At 37.4% G+C, this 14,507-nt stretch overlaps 1 pseudogene; it reads left to right on the top strand.

Moving 5' to 3' along the window:
- Positions 1 to 205: 205 nt before the first annotated feature.
- The window catches only part of LOC101576741, a 51,122-nt pseudogene continuing 36,820 nt past the window's right edge, over positions 206 to 14,507 (top strand).

The following is a 14,507-nucleotide window of genomic DNA, read 5'->3' as shown; positions in this document are numbered from 1 at the left end:
TCTGTCTCCAACGGAGAGAATCACAGAGAGGAAGCAAAATCAGACAGTGCCACAGACTGGAAGACCCACCGCGCCCCTCTCCTGGAGCCATCCAAACTGAAGGCATCAAATACAAGAAACTTACCTAGCCTTCACCTAGACGGAAAGGTGGCTGGTCCAGGCTCCGGAGAGGATCAGTGCGCAGGAGTCTCAAGCTGGAGCTGAAATGCAAACCCCGGAGGGAGGCGAAGTCCCGCTCGTAACCCAGGGGAAAGAAGTGACTCACGCGCTTAATGCCAGCCTCTCGGCGCCCAGCGCCCCTCTCCCTCCCTGCCCCCAGCAGGTACTGCGACTGAGCGCTGGGTGGCGTCTCCAGCCGCCCCTATCTTCAGGGCTCACAGCTGGACGCCCCCAGGCGGCGGCGCCAGAGCCACGCCAGGCACAGCCCGCCCCTCCAGACAACAGCCCTTTGCCAGTGGACCAGAGCCTCCCTCTTAGGTTCCCCTCTCCTTGGCCTCCTGTCACTCCAGCCAGGTCCCACTGCCCTAGGATTATCCATCTGCACTCAATGCACTTGCCATCTGCATACTGCATTTTCAGAGCCCTCCTGTAGGCTGTTCCAAGCTGGATCCAAATGCAGAAAGTGCTTTGAGTGGCCCCCTACCACGCCATCCTAGATCTCCTTTGTGGTGACAACAGAAGCTACTTAACTTGTAGACAGGTTCTGCCACCTCATCAAAGTCCCCAGAATGTCCTTTTCCAAATATCTTTCTCCTGAATCTGTACCTTGTAGGATCTGTTACTTCTGGTTACCCTTTGCCCATCTGACATGCTTTCCATCTGCCAGCAGGGTATGGTAATGTACAGGCCTTTCCACAGTTAGAGTCCACCTATCCCTGAGGTTTAAGCTGCCTAATACAGCCAACGCACAAGTAGCTCACACCTTCTAGGGTCCTCTTCTCTGAGATCTACTCAGGTCTGGGAAGAGTACTGTGGGTAATGATGGGACTTTGACGCAAAAGGACCAGCAGCCAAGGCTCTACACAGGCTGGGTTTTCTGGTGATGCTTCTTTGGGCCAGAGTACACTAGGATGTCAGAAATTATGACAAAGACATTACTTCTAGCAAACATGCTCCAAACTTCTGCCTAGCAGAGGTCTACTTGTGGAGTGTGTGTGTGTGTGTGTGTGTGTGTGTGTGTGTGTGTGTGTGATGAGACCCTAGTTCCGCCCTTATCCTATTAAAATTGAGTGAAAGAGCATGTGCAGTAAGAGTTCCTTTTGTCTTGGCAAGAGGAAGAGATTCTAATCTAGAGAGGCAAGAATAGGGAGAAGATGAAACATCCCATTTTTGAGACAGCATTTCAGATGTCACACTTCCTATATAACTTTGGTAAAGAATAGAAGGCCTTGCCTATTCAGCAAAGAGGAATATCTCCCTCTCCACCATTTCTGCTCATGTCACATTGTTTTCTGACTACAAATACATAAACCTAGATATCACCTGCATCAGTAAGTATTCACTGGAGGAATAGATTTAACATAATATTTATCTTGGTTTATATCTAGACTCCCCCAAAATTCATATACACATAGACATATAGGTGTGGCTTTTAGGAGGTGCCTGGATCATGAGTGTGTGATACTGGATCATGCAAGTGTGCCACTGGATTAGTCTACTGATGGGGTAAAAATGGAGTGTGACCTTAGGAGACTAAGCTTGGTGAGAAGAGGTGGATCACTGTGGGTATGGCTTACAACAGTATATATTCCTAGTCTTCCTTTTTTTCCCCTCTGTGTCATGCTTACCCTGCCATGTACTGTCTCTCCTCTCCCCTGCCCCTCTGCCATGTTGTTCTGCCTTGAAGCCAACTGACTAGAGACTGAAACTACTACAAACAGTGATCTAAAATAAACCTTTCCCCTTTTAACTTTTACGTATCAGGTATTTTGTTTCAACAAGAAGTCAACTAAGACATTATATTATAGCTAAGATAATATTTCTCTGTATACATATATTTTATTTAAATTTTGTGTATACATATATTTATATAACATATTTAATATAATGTATGATATATTACATAAAAGATTTACTAAGTAGGCTTACAATGGCTGCCTAAAGTGTCAGGGGTGGAAGAATGCAAAATGGCTGCTTGGGCACTGAAAAGATGGAGATTCTAGTTGAAACTCCAAGGCCACCAGTTCACTAACTACAAAGTCCAATGTGAGTCAGAGTGAGAAAGCTGAAGAATCTACACTGGAAGCCAGAAGAGACTGCAGACAAACATCCAAAGATGATGGCAAAGACCAAGGGTCCTTCAAACAAATAAAAAGAAAAGACTTTCTTCTTTCCCGTTTTATTCCATGCAGGCTGCAAACTTATTTTTACGGTGCTGCCCACAACTGGTGAAGGTCTTCCCTCCTTAGTTTGGGGCCTGCATGTCAGTCACCTACAAACATAGCCAGAACGGTGCTACACTAATCAGATAAGTGTTTCTTAATCTACTCACGTTGACATCACAATTAGCTATCACATACCTCATAATGGGACTTATGAGGATTAAATTTTTTATGTCATTTTCACATGGAAAATTAAGCTTCATTGAAAGCTCAAACATCTACCATCCAGGAACTTTTTACTTCTTCCTTCCATTCTCATCTCTATCACTTCTATTTTCCCTTTTTCTTGTCATTTATTGTTTTTACTTATTTATATCTATTTTACCGAATAACACCACCACCAGTTTCTCTACTTCTACATTTTAATTCCATGAGGCAGTGTTTCTTTTCCAATTTTGTTATCCACTTCCAAAGTCTCCCTAATCTATGTTCTTTCCTGTTTCCCTATTTTCAAGTTTAATCACAGTGAAATGTGCTATAATTTGGATCATGTGTGTCTCTCAAAGGCCCATGTGTTGAAGGCTTGCTCTCCAGCTGGTGCATTCATAAGAGGTGATAGAACCTTTAATAGGGTGTCCTAGTGTGCTTCTTCTCAGATTTAGTGGTTTCTGTCAATCATCAACTAACTTTGTTTCTGTGTGAAAAGATAAACATGGTGGTACAAAAATAGGTTTGCAACCTGTGTGGAATAAAAAGGGAAAGAAGGAGGAATATCTCTTCATGTTAGTCGGCTTTCTGTGACTACAACAATTGCCCAAAGGAAACAATATGTTTGTATGCAGAGTGTGGGGTCATGAGGCACTTCACCAGAAAATGATTAAACTAAATAAATGTTGTAAAATAGCAGAACTACAGGAAACCCAAAATTAAAGGAATATGTAGAAGATAAAGAATTTGCTTTTAAGTGTTCATTTGTGTCTTTTTTAAGAATGGCACCATTTTTAAGGCTTATAGCATAAGACAGTTCCAGAAATCAGAAAGCTCATCTTCATGACAACTCTAGGATAATTCAGATTGGCTCTGCCAGACTGTGTGGCTTCCCTTGCTACAATCATTATGATCATGCAAGTACTATATTCTGATTGGCTAACGTGTGTCATGTCCCCCACATCTGGGTTTTTGAATGAAGAGGGAATGGTGTGTGTACCTAACAGGAAAGATGTAGTTTCTAAAGGTTAAGATACCAGGGAAGATGTGGACAAAAGTAACATGTCAACCTTCTGGATGCAAACATTTTTTATTTAAAATGATATATTAACTTTGAAAAAAATCTCATTTTGCAAAATCACACTCTCAAACTGAAAAGCTTATAGATTTTTATAAAACAGCAAACACTCAAAATTTATGCAACTTTATCAGCAAATCATTAACAACATTAAAAAAATACAGCAGGTAATGACTTGAACAGCTCACAATTTGTTATGTCTAGGGTACACTTCAGAAGATATGAAAAATTTAAGAAACTAGCACAGAGGAAAATTTTGCTTGCAAAAGCCGAGTCCTCACACATGGAAGGGGAACTTTATAATGGTGAGGCTCGCATTAAGGTGGGACCGTGAACCAGTTCCATCTGTCTAACGCAAGAACCATGTAAGTTTACCTCCTTGGGGACCAAGCCCTGGATACAGAAACTCATTTTTAATGTTTTCAAGATAAATCTAAAAGAGTGCCTGACTTGTGTCGGCCAAGTTTGAAACTTTGTTCCTTTCACTCTGAAGGTTATAATTCTAGTCTGATACAGTTTCTACATTATATTGATATTATTCCCCTATTTTCAATTACATATAAGCTACCTGTCATAGAAAATGTGTTATACATCATGTAACTCGGTAGTGTCCCAAATTTTCTGATCAAAGGAGATTATGGGGCCAAAGAGGAAAGTGATCAATGATGTAGAGTGTGCCTAAGAAGAGTCACATGGAGAGAAAACATTCTCTCAGGCTTTCACAGAGAGCACATTGGCCAAGCAATGGCAGTGACTCATCCACATGGCTGACACTGACAAAGGATCTTCAAACTGAGGTAGAGAGTCTCAGGATAAATCCTGAGGGGATTCTACTGACTTTGTCAGATACAAAAGTTACATTTCTTGTTTTATAGGTCTTGCTTCATCTTGGTTTTAACCATCCAGCAGAGAAGCATAAAAACGAAGTATAAGAAGTAAAGCCATGTTGTTATGTTGAGCTGTACGGGACTCAGGTCAACAACTTCTGACATTGCCAGTCCTGTGGGTAACTCACTACTATAATGAACTATTAGACTATATTAGAATATTTTGCTGAACTCACACACCTACAATATTTAAATGACAATAGAATACCCTTCTCTGACAAAACTAAACAAAAAGGGGATACAAATGAAGGATCATTTTGTATCTGTATATTCAAAATAGTTAGGATAGAGATACAGCTACTTTCTTATAATTGAGTGAATAGAAAGAATTGTTCTAATAGTGTTCGTGGACAGGATATCATGTCTGCATCTTGTACTATGAATAATCACTAAGAAGACAACAATATGCAATGCATTAATTATTGAAACTGTCCTACAAATCGGTTTTGAAACTGTCTCATTGCTATTTCTCAATAAAATTATTAAAAAATAAAAAAGAAAATATATTACAGAAGAAGTAATCATATAGGTATCACTTGTCAAACACTTATCAAGCATCTGTAATATAATCCTGTCTCATCTTTTAAAATTTCAATTTTTTGTTAATAATTATGAAATTTATATATCTTGCTAATAATTATGAAATTTATATATCTTGCAGGATATTGCTCATGGGCTCCAGGCACCTATCCAACAGCCTTCTTGATGTTTTCACATAGATGACTAAACACAGTCTCAATCTTACCTTATACAAAGCCAAAGCCTTGATATTTTCCGTAGTTTTTCCATCTTCTGAGGTCTTCCTCATTTTGTAACATACCAACTCTATCCATATTGAGGTTAAATCTAAAAACAATTTAAGTAATTTTTAAGTTATTTCTATCACACAACACATCCAGCTTATTAGCAAATCCTGTCTATTCTACCTTCAAAGCACATCTAGAACCTAATTACTTCTCCCAGCTTGTGCCTGTATCATCTTTGTCCATCCACCAGTCATTTCTGTATTATCACAAATAGCACATCTGCTTTCTTTCATACCCTCTATTGTTTCCCACAGTAGACGGAATGAAGCTTTAAAAATATAACTCCAAATATATCATTCATCCATTCAAACCCTCCATTGTCTCTCTGTCTCCCTCTTAGTAAAACCCTCATTCTTACAAGGGTCCATGGGCCATGCATGATCTAGTCTCTACCATCTTGATAACTCTGTTCTTGCCTTCCCTCCCTGGTTTACCCTGCTCTCTGTGTACTGGCCTTCTTGGGGTTTCACACACAGCTGTGCAGTGGTTGTTCCCTCTGGCTTGAATTCTATTCTAAGTATCACTTTGGCTAACTCTTACCTCTGTTTTGTTTTTCTTTAGAAAATATTTTTCAGTAAGGTCTTCTTTCACTACTATAATTGAACTAGGGACTTTCCCATAAATACCTTCAGCACTCTGTAACTTCCACTCCTGCTTCGTTTTACCCATAGTTCACCATCACCATCTGGCATACTAAATACCATATTCATTTCTTCATTTTTTGTTCTATACTCCATGAGTTTCTGTTTCATTCAATGCTACTTCAGTAGTACCTAGAATATTCTCTTGTATATAGTAGGAACGCAAGTATTATTTGAGTGCATATTAGACTGTGATCTAGGCATCAAAAATAAAGCAGTAGATAAAAGATAATGCTCTGGTATACACATGTATGTGTGTTTTAATAACTTCCTCAATACCAGAAAACAGGCAACAACATATTTTGGGTTGATTTGGTCAATTCTGTTTGGACAAGTGAAGTTATTACTCTTCAGAGAACAAATAAGGAAGATAACATATTAAACATTTCTTTACATCATATTTGCGTACTGAATAAAGTCTACCTGATTGTTGCTTGATTTCTTTTTCTAAATCTCCAAGGCCTGTTTAATTATAAAGTCTGATTCTGTTGTACCTTTTGCTTCACTGGTGGGTAATTCTATAACATCATAGTATTAAACCATCATAAGTTCACTGAAAATCTGTTTTTTTCATGGAAACATTCCCTTCTTATCATCACCCAACATAAAAGAAAATGTCTGAAAAGTACAATTACAATGAAGCTGCGTGACACTTAATTAACCTGATCATAACTATAGAGCAGTACACTAATGTCATGGGTAGCACATAATTAAATGGCAAATGAAATAGGGAGGATGTGTTGTAAGTTCAGAGGTAGAGCAATAACTGGTAGTTGGAGTGGCTGTGCTTGAGTGTTGGGAATTTTGCAATTCTAATTCAGTGAAAATAGCACCCTTAAGGTTGGAAATACAGCATCCTTAAGGACAAAGCACTTAAAGCTCTAAGCCTCGGTTTCTTTATCAGTTAAGTGGCCCTGATAAGGAATTTTTCTAAAAGGAGTATCAGAAATATGTGTAAAGATCTTCACAAACAAATACTAGATTAATTTTTTTCTTAATTTTGAAGGCTAACTGATTCTCTGTACAATGCTCTTTCTATTTTTTTTTTTTTTTTTTGGTGGTGGTACCAGGGATCGAACTCAGGAGCTTGTGCTTGTCAGGCTGGCACTTGTTCCACTGAGCTATCTCCCTGACCCCTGTTCTTTCTATTTTCTTCCTTCATATATTACAGGGTTCTTATTTGAAATTCCACATTGTCTCAAATGTTCCATGCCTAGCCAAAATTTTCATGTAGGAACAATGTGCTAACAGGGACTCCTGTGGTGGTGGTGGTGGCAGCTGGCAAAGAGGAGAATTGTCTGAGCAAGTGTGTCTTTCTATAGTCTGAATGTCACACAACCTAACTTATATGGCAATACTGGAGCAATTCTTCCTGGATGGTAAAGAATACTTTTTCTTTTCTGACAGTTGATTTTTGTGGATACTTGGTACTTTTCAACGAATCAACATACAAGTACTTTTAAGTACCGGTTAAGCACTGAGTCCTGAAAGAATGTGTCCTCTGGGGAGAAACTGCCTGGTGTTGTGTATCTATTCTATTCATTAGGTATATCACCTCTCTGACCTCCACTTATTTATCTGCAAAATCTGGAGATAGTATAAATAGAATTAGTATTCACAGATTTACTGTGGAGCTTAAATAAGATAATCTACATTGGCACTCAGCACTGTGCTTGACAGTATAGTCATTGAATGGATACTTAGCTGTTATTATTTTGCTCTACAAACACAGAGGATAGGTACAGAATCAATTAAAGCATTATTCCTGTCTCTAAGAAACTAATAAACTATTTCAGAACAGAAGGAATATATTAAAGAACTAGACAGAAATCACAAGATATTAGTGAAGGCTCTTTTATTTGCAAGCAACACAAATTAACTTTGCCTTTTTTTAAAGGAAAGATTGTATTGAAGCAAATTCATTGTAATGATTCAGGAGTATTCTGAAGATAGAAAAAGAAGCTCAACATTAAATGCTGGCAAAGACCAGAAGCAGCCAGTTCCCCAAACTCAGTAACTAGAGCTTGGTACACATTCTGGGTCACTTCAGCTCACTCACTGCTAAAATTTAAATGTTTGCATCCCACAAATTCCTAATCCTCAGTATAGTAGTATTAAGAAATGAGAATGTTATTAGTGTTCAAATAGTTCTTTGCCTCTTCTATGATATGAGGACATAGCAAAACGATGATAGTCTATGAACCAGAAAGTAGTGTAAGAAAGAAGTTTCTTTTATCAATATAAACAGGAATTCTTCCATTTTAAAATCCAGTCCACCCTAAGCTTCTCTCCTTCACCCCTTACACCAGGGTTTTGAGAAGTGTCTGCTCAGCTTAGATTCCAGGAACATGACCGACCACCAAAGACAACTTATTATAACAGGCAAGGACTTTCAGTTCCCCATAGCCCCATTTTCCCTTCCTTACCCAGAAACCCTCCAGGTCTTTCCCTTGTGATGGATAAGCAGCTGGTAGTCATCTTGTAATACCCAGCTGAACTGGGAGACCCACCTGAGGATTGTTGTTAATAGCATAAAAAGGAGAACTGGAGAGGAAGAGGTATTGGTGTTGGTTCTCCTGGAGGAGCTTGTCACACTCGATTTCCTGGTATGAACTCTGTTGTTCTCATTGTCAGAGGAGCTCAGAACCTTGCTGTTACTGTGGATGGCTGTGGTACTTTTCAAGGGAGCTCTGGTTCTTACTTTGAGCATTGCTTTCTGGCTCCAGTGCATACTCCTCAGCCTGCCGACACAGATCCTTCATCCTGCTGGCACAGACTTTCTAGTTTGCACCCTGACCTTTGGGCCCTCCCAGAGCAGAACTGTTAAACAGACTTGCATGAGACAGTGTTCAGGGCTCTAGGCCCCCAGTTGGACTTGTTAGGAGCATTGTCATGGCTTCTACATCTTCAGGTGAAATCACGTAGGACATTGCCATGGGGTTCAGGCTCTCAGCTGGATTCTTTGGGTCTCTAGTGGACAGATTTCCCACAATCTTTTGTATTCAGCCCTTTGCATGACTATTATAAAATAATCCTATAAATTATATGTTCTGTACAAAACTGTTTCCCTTGCAAGCCCTGAACCTAACACCCTTGTATGGTTTAAACTAGCCAACTGGAATAGATTACAATCCCTCAAACAAGTCTATGGGAAGAAGGTCAGCTGCTTCTCACAAGTAAGAAAACAAAAGGGCCTGCTGCTGCATCCCTGAGTGTGTGCTCATGCCTTCTTATAAAAGTAAAACTTCCCTTATCAAGATTTCTTCATGTCTGAGGCTTCATTATCTGAACCAACAAATTGAGTCTGGGAGCATGTTGCCAATAACAAACAGGAACTCAACAGTTCCTAAATATGCCAGCAAGATGATCTTGTATGTCAGAGCTTCCACATTAGTAAATTAATGCATTTCCTTTATGTTTAAGTTACTGTAGTTTATAGTATATTTGTTATAGGAGCCTAGATAGACAAATACAGTCTGTAAGGTGACTTACGCTCTTTCTCCAGATCTATGTCTCTGTGTTTGAAGGTTTTTATTTCCAGGAAGCAGAACCTGATTGACCTGGCTTGTGTCCATTTTCCACCTCTGTATTAAGTAATTAGCATAAGACTATGTTAGGTATGGCAAGCCACAGGAATATCACCTTCTGCAGAAATCTCTTTCCAAATGTTATAGTGAGATCTTGAATATTTGACAGATTGTTTGCTCTCTATCTTTTACAGTGACCTACATTCTGATCTCCTTGCTCTGCTTATGAACAAGACATGCTATGCCTCAGGAACTTAACACTTATTACTTTCTCTATTTGTCATGTTCAAATCTTAAATGAATGACTTTCTTATCTTCTTGAAGTTTTTATTCAAATGTCATCTTTTTGAGAGGTCTACCCTAAAAAAGTTATTTGAAATTTCAACACTTTCCCATACATGTAAAAACTTCTATTCTTCCCTTCTCCGCTTTCTTTTTCTCTGTAGTTATCACAGATTTTCAATACCAGGTAACTATTCCTGCTAACAAAACATCACAAACTCAGTGACTTAAGTGGCAAATATTTTACTTAGTTTATGATTTGGTTAGCAAGATATTCTAGACAGTGCTGAAGAGATTATAATTTCTGTGGGGTTTGTTCTTGTATCTATGGCCAGCTGGTAAATCTACTCATGACTGGATGATCCAGAATGACCTCATTCACTTTTCTACTGTTTGGCAGGCTGTCATCTCGGGAACCCCTGGTTTCTTCCAAGTAACTTTCTGATCTCTAGTAGACTTGCTTGGATTCATTTGCATACTGGTCTCAAGGTATCAGAAGTAGTAAGAGAGCAAGCCCCAGTGAGCTAGTGCTTCAGCCTTCTGCTTACACTTATGTTCTCTTCACTAATATCTGATTGGCTAGAGCTAGTTGCATGGACAGAAGAGAGTTAAGGGGTTAAAAATAGATTTCAATTTTGATGCTAAAGAAAATGCAGTCATACTACTGAATAACAAGGTAAATGAGTGTGCACATATAGACTGGAAGAATTTATGCCCATATTTGCAATATACCACACCTTCTACCATATCTTGTAAATTAATGATTTTTTTATCCTTATTTGTAAAGATAACTTAATTCCCGAATCCTGGGCACAAGAATAATGAGTAGGAGGGATTTTTGTAGAATGACTATGCTGAAGAAAAGGTAGCTGTTCATATGAGCAGATGTTCTTCTGATCAGCCCATCAGTAGCTACACTTTTACTTTAGAGCTTCTGTGAATTCTTTTACCTGTTTTAATAGCACAGCGTTTTAATTACTCTAGAAATTGTACAGACAAAATCAACATCCCACAAGAACATTTAAATAAATGCAAATCAACCTAATGGCCTCTCCAAGTGGGAGCATTATTATGCAACGAACATTTGTTCTAACCAATATTACATATGCAAATGAGATTTTAATTTTATATATTTTGAGTTGGACATATCTTCATTTCAGTGCAAATATACTTGTCTCATTAAGCCTCAATCAGTTTATTTTTTAGTGTGCTTCATATTGACATAGACAATAAAACTCAACCTATAATACCAGGTATTCTATTTTGCACACCACTTCTGTACCCCAGATAGAGAACATTATTTTAAGAATAAGGACATTATGTCTTGCCCTCCTACGTTTCTCATTCTTTTATCTTCCCCAACCATCATCCACCCTCCCACTTCCCCTCAATTTCACCATAGAATTGTTTATTAGGTTAATTATAAGGGATCAGTGCTGTCATTACTCTCTCTAAATTCTCACTTGACCTCCTAAAAGAATAAGGAAAAGAATAAAAGGAGGGGAAGGAGAGAGCAGGGAAGAGCTGGGTTACAGAGGATAGGGATAAGGAGGGAACAGAAGGTGTTACTATAGACAACTGGATTAATTGATTATGTATTTAATTTAATGTATATTGCACTTCAAAAAATTAAAAATAATCCTATTGAAGAAAACTTCTTAAACTTCACTAATTGTAAGTTTGAAATATGACCTTCAACACATACTGGAAATCAATTTACCTGAGAAATTGCTTTAAATATTCAGCTCCAGTATCAAATGGTTTACATTTACGAAATAAAATTATTGCCCTTTGCTATAATCTACCTACCCAGAAGGCAATCTGTTTTTTATTGATGTATTTAAACTCCTCCTCCTTCATCCCATGGTCTATATTACAGATTAATAGATAGTTTTCTGTGCATTTATACATGAATAACTGATTACATAATAATCTATCTCATATGTCTTTGCTTTCACGTTGATATTCCCTTGGCACAAAGCTGATTAGGCAGCTCAACCATAACTTTTGAAGTAAATCACAAAATGAGTTTCTTCGCATAAGAGATTAGCGATTTGGGTCAGGTTAAACATGCATACTTTTCTTTGTAAGCATTCCTTGCTCTCAGATTTGCTTTTGCTATATACATTAGATACCCAGAAAGTAAGTGACAGTTTCAGAGTACTGCCAAGAGGCCCACAGAAAATAAAGACAACTATGTCCTCATTCTTTATAGGAGTACTTGTGCTATTTCCCTTAAAATACATGCACATGCAGAAAAATACTCTGGAATATACAAGATATGATCAAAAATATAGTTTGAATTTTAAAAGTTATTACAGTAAGAGACACATTGCCATTCATTCATCTCAAAATTGTCCCCCCTCCACTTCAAACATAATTTTTCCTTTCTTCTTGCCACTTTTGGAAGCAGTTCTGTAAATTTTTTTATGTATCTTTAGTTGTGCTACCTTAACTGTCCTAATGTGCTGAGTCAATGCAAAATGTTTGCCTTTCAAGGTCACTTTGAATTTGGGGAAATGTCAGAAGTCATAGGTACCAGATACGGTGAATAAGGCAAATGAAGTCACATTTGTACTTACTTTTCTGTTGGATGCCACTCTGTAGCAGCATTTGCCATACTTTTTACTACACCCAAAAAAGACATAAAAGAAGACTTCTAGAACTATTTCAGAAAATAATAAAAATGATGAAATAAGTGTGTACAAAACACAGAGATGTATTCTTAGGGGATTATTTACAATGTAGCTTTTACTACAATACATTTTTCTTCCAAAAATTCACCATATTTTATGATCACCCCTTGTATATGTACACATATCTACCATACATATGTGTGTGCCAGCTTTATTTAGATATAATTCGCATGTCATACAATTCACTCATTTAAAATGTACTATCCAATATTTTGTATCTTCACAGAATTGTGCAACCATCATTCCAGTTCATTTTAGAACATTTTCCTCATAGCCCTCCCAGCAACCTTATAACCAGCAATATTCACCTCTTACTAGCCTCCATCCTTAGATAAGCAGTTATCTGCTTTTTGCCTCATTAGAAGAGCCTATTCTGAAGATTTCACATAGATGAAATCATACAATGTATAGCCTTTTTATTGGCTCCTTTCAGCATATTATCAAGGTTCATTATATGTCATAGCATTTATTCATATTCTATTCAAGGACTTTTCTGAATATCTCACTGTGTAGACATAACATATTTTATTTATCCATTGACCAATTGATAGAAATTTTGATTTTTTTTGTAGTCTTTGACTACTATGAATAACTCTCAGGTGAGTATCCATTTACAAATTCTTGCATGGGTGTATGTTTACATCTTTCTTGGGTCTATATCTTAGCTTGGAATTACTGGATAATATAGTACTCCATTTAAATAATTAGGATTCCAATTTCTCTATATCCTCATTAAAATGTATTATTATCTGCTAATTATTATAACCATCCAAGACAGTGTGAATTGATATCACACTGTGATTTTTATTATTATTTTTCTAGCAATTACTAGTGTTGAATATCTTTTTCACAGGATCACTGGCTATTTACATGTCTTCTTTAGAGAACTATTTAGATCCTGTTCTTGTTTTAATTCAGAGGAAGTTTACCTGTTTCTTACACAGACCAAAATTTAACAGAACTTGTGATTCTTATTTAAATTTTATTTATGTCAATACCAACCTACAAAGATAGGTGAAGGCATCATTTAGCAGTGTAATATAATAAAGATAAAATAATGAAGAGAATGCAACCTAAATGAAATATAACTGTGATACATTTTCACCTGTTTGAAAAATGAGTTAACTCCAGTCCTGCAAGACTGAACATTTACCTTAACTGTTAGGAGCCCTCCATTTATACAAATTTCTTTCAGCTGAAAGCCAGAGAACTGTTAAGTTTCCAACAGGACTTCATTTTGTCAGAATTGAGATTAAAGCACCCAAGAGAAGTTAAAGCAGTTGTTTTCCACTGAGCAAGCTCTTATCATTAAAATTCCACTTTAATTTTCAATTTTTCTAATAAAGATTCTTTGATTATCACCAAACATAACGTCACTCCACATGTAACAACTATTTGGCTTCATAAGACATTATTATAGAAATATTAAAACCTGTGTACCATATAATAATATGTCAAGAATTGATGATATCTGTAGTAGAAGGGTCAATTTAATTTTTCTTTTCTCTTTCAGTTGAACCTCCAGTAAGAAATTTAGCATTATCTCCACTGGACAGCTTAGCAGACTGGTACTAAGTCCTAAACCTGAAAATGCTCTTGCCATACAAAAGCACAGGAATCTCTATGCTTAAGGTATGATTCTAATAAATGGTATAATAATGAATAAAATTTTATAACTTGAAGTTTCACAAAATCTTGTGTTCTCCATGTTACTTACAGCTTTAGTTACTCATTCTGCAGAAGCACTTTCGCTCTGTCCTTACTACACTTTGTTCTTATAGTTAATTCAGTATCCTCTACAAGTTAATGTCTTTCCCTTATTGTCTTGAAACTCAAATTCCCCTACATGAAGCATAAACAAGAAATCAGTGAATTCCTTCCTTCCTTCTTTCCTTCCTTCCTTCCTCCCTCCATCCCTCCCTCCCTTCCTTCCTTCCTCCCTTCCTTCCTCCCTTCCTTCCTGAGATTAATATGATCTCTACTATATATGAGACTACAATATTTCTAAGGTCTCTCTCTCTCTCTCTCTCTCTCTCTCTCTCTCTCTCTCTCTCTCTCTCTC

Source organism: Octodon degus, unplaced genomic scaffold (genome assembly GCF_000260255.1).
Source record: "Octodon degus isolate 3935 unplaced genomic scaffold, OctDeg1.0 scaffold00243, whole genome shotgun sequence".
Lineage (NCBI taxonomy): Eukaryota > Metazoa > Chordata > Mammalia > Rodentia > Octodontidae > Octodon > Octodon degus.
This window is presented reverse-complemented; position numbering and strand designations above follow the sequence as displayed.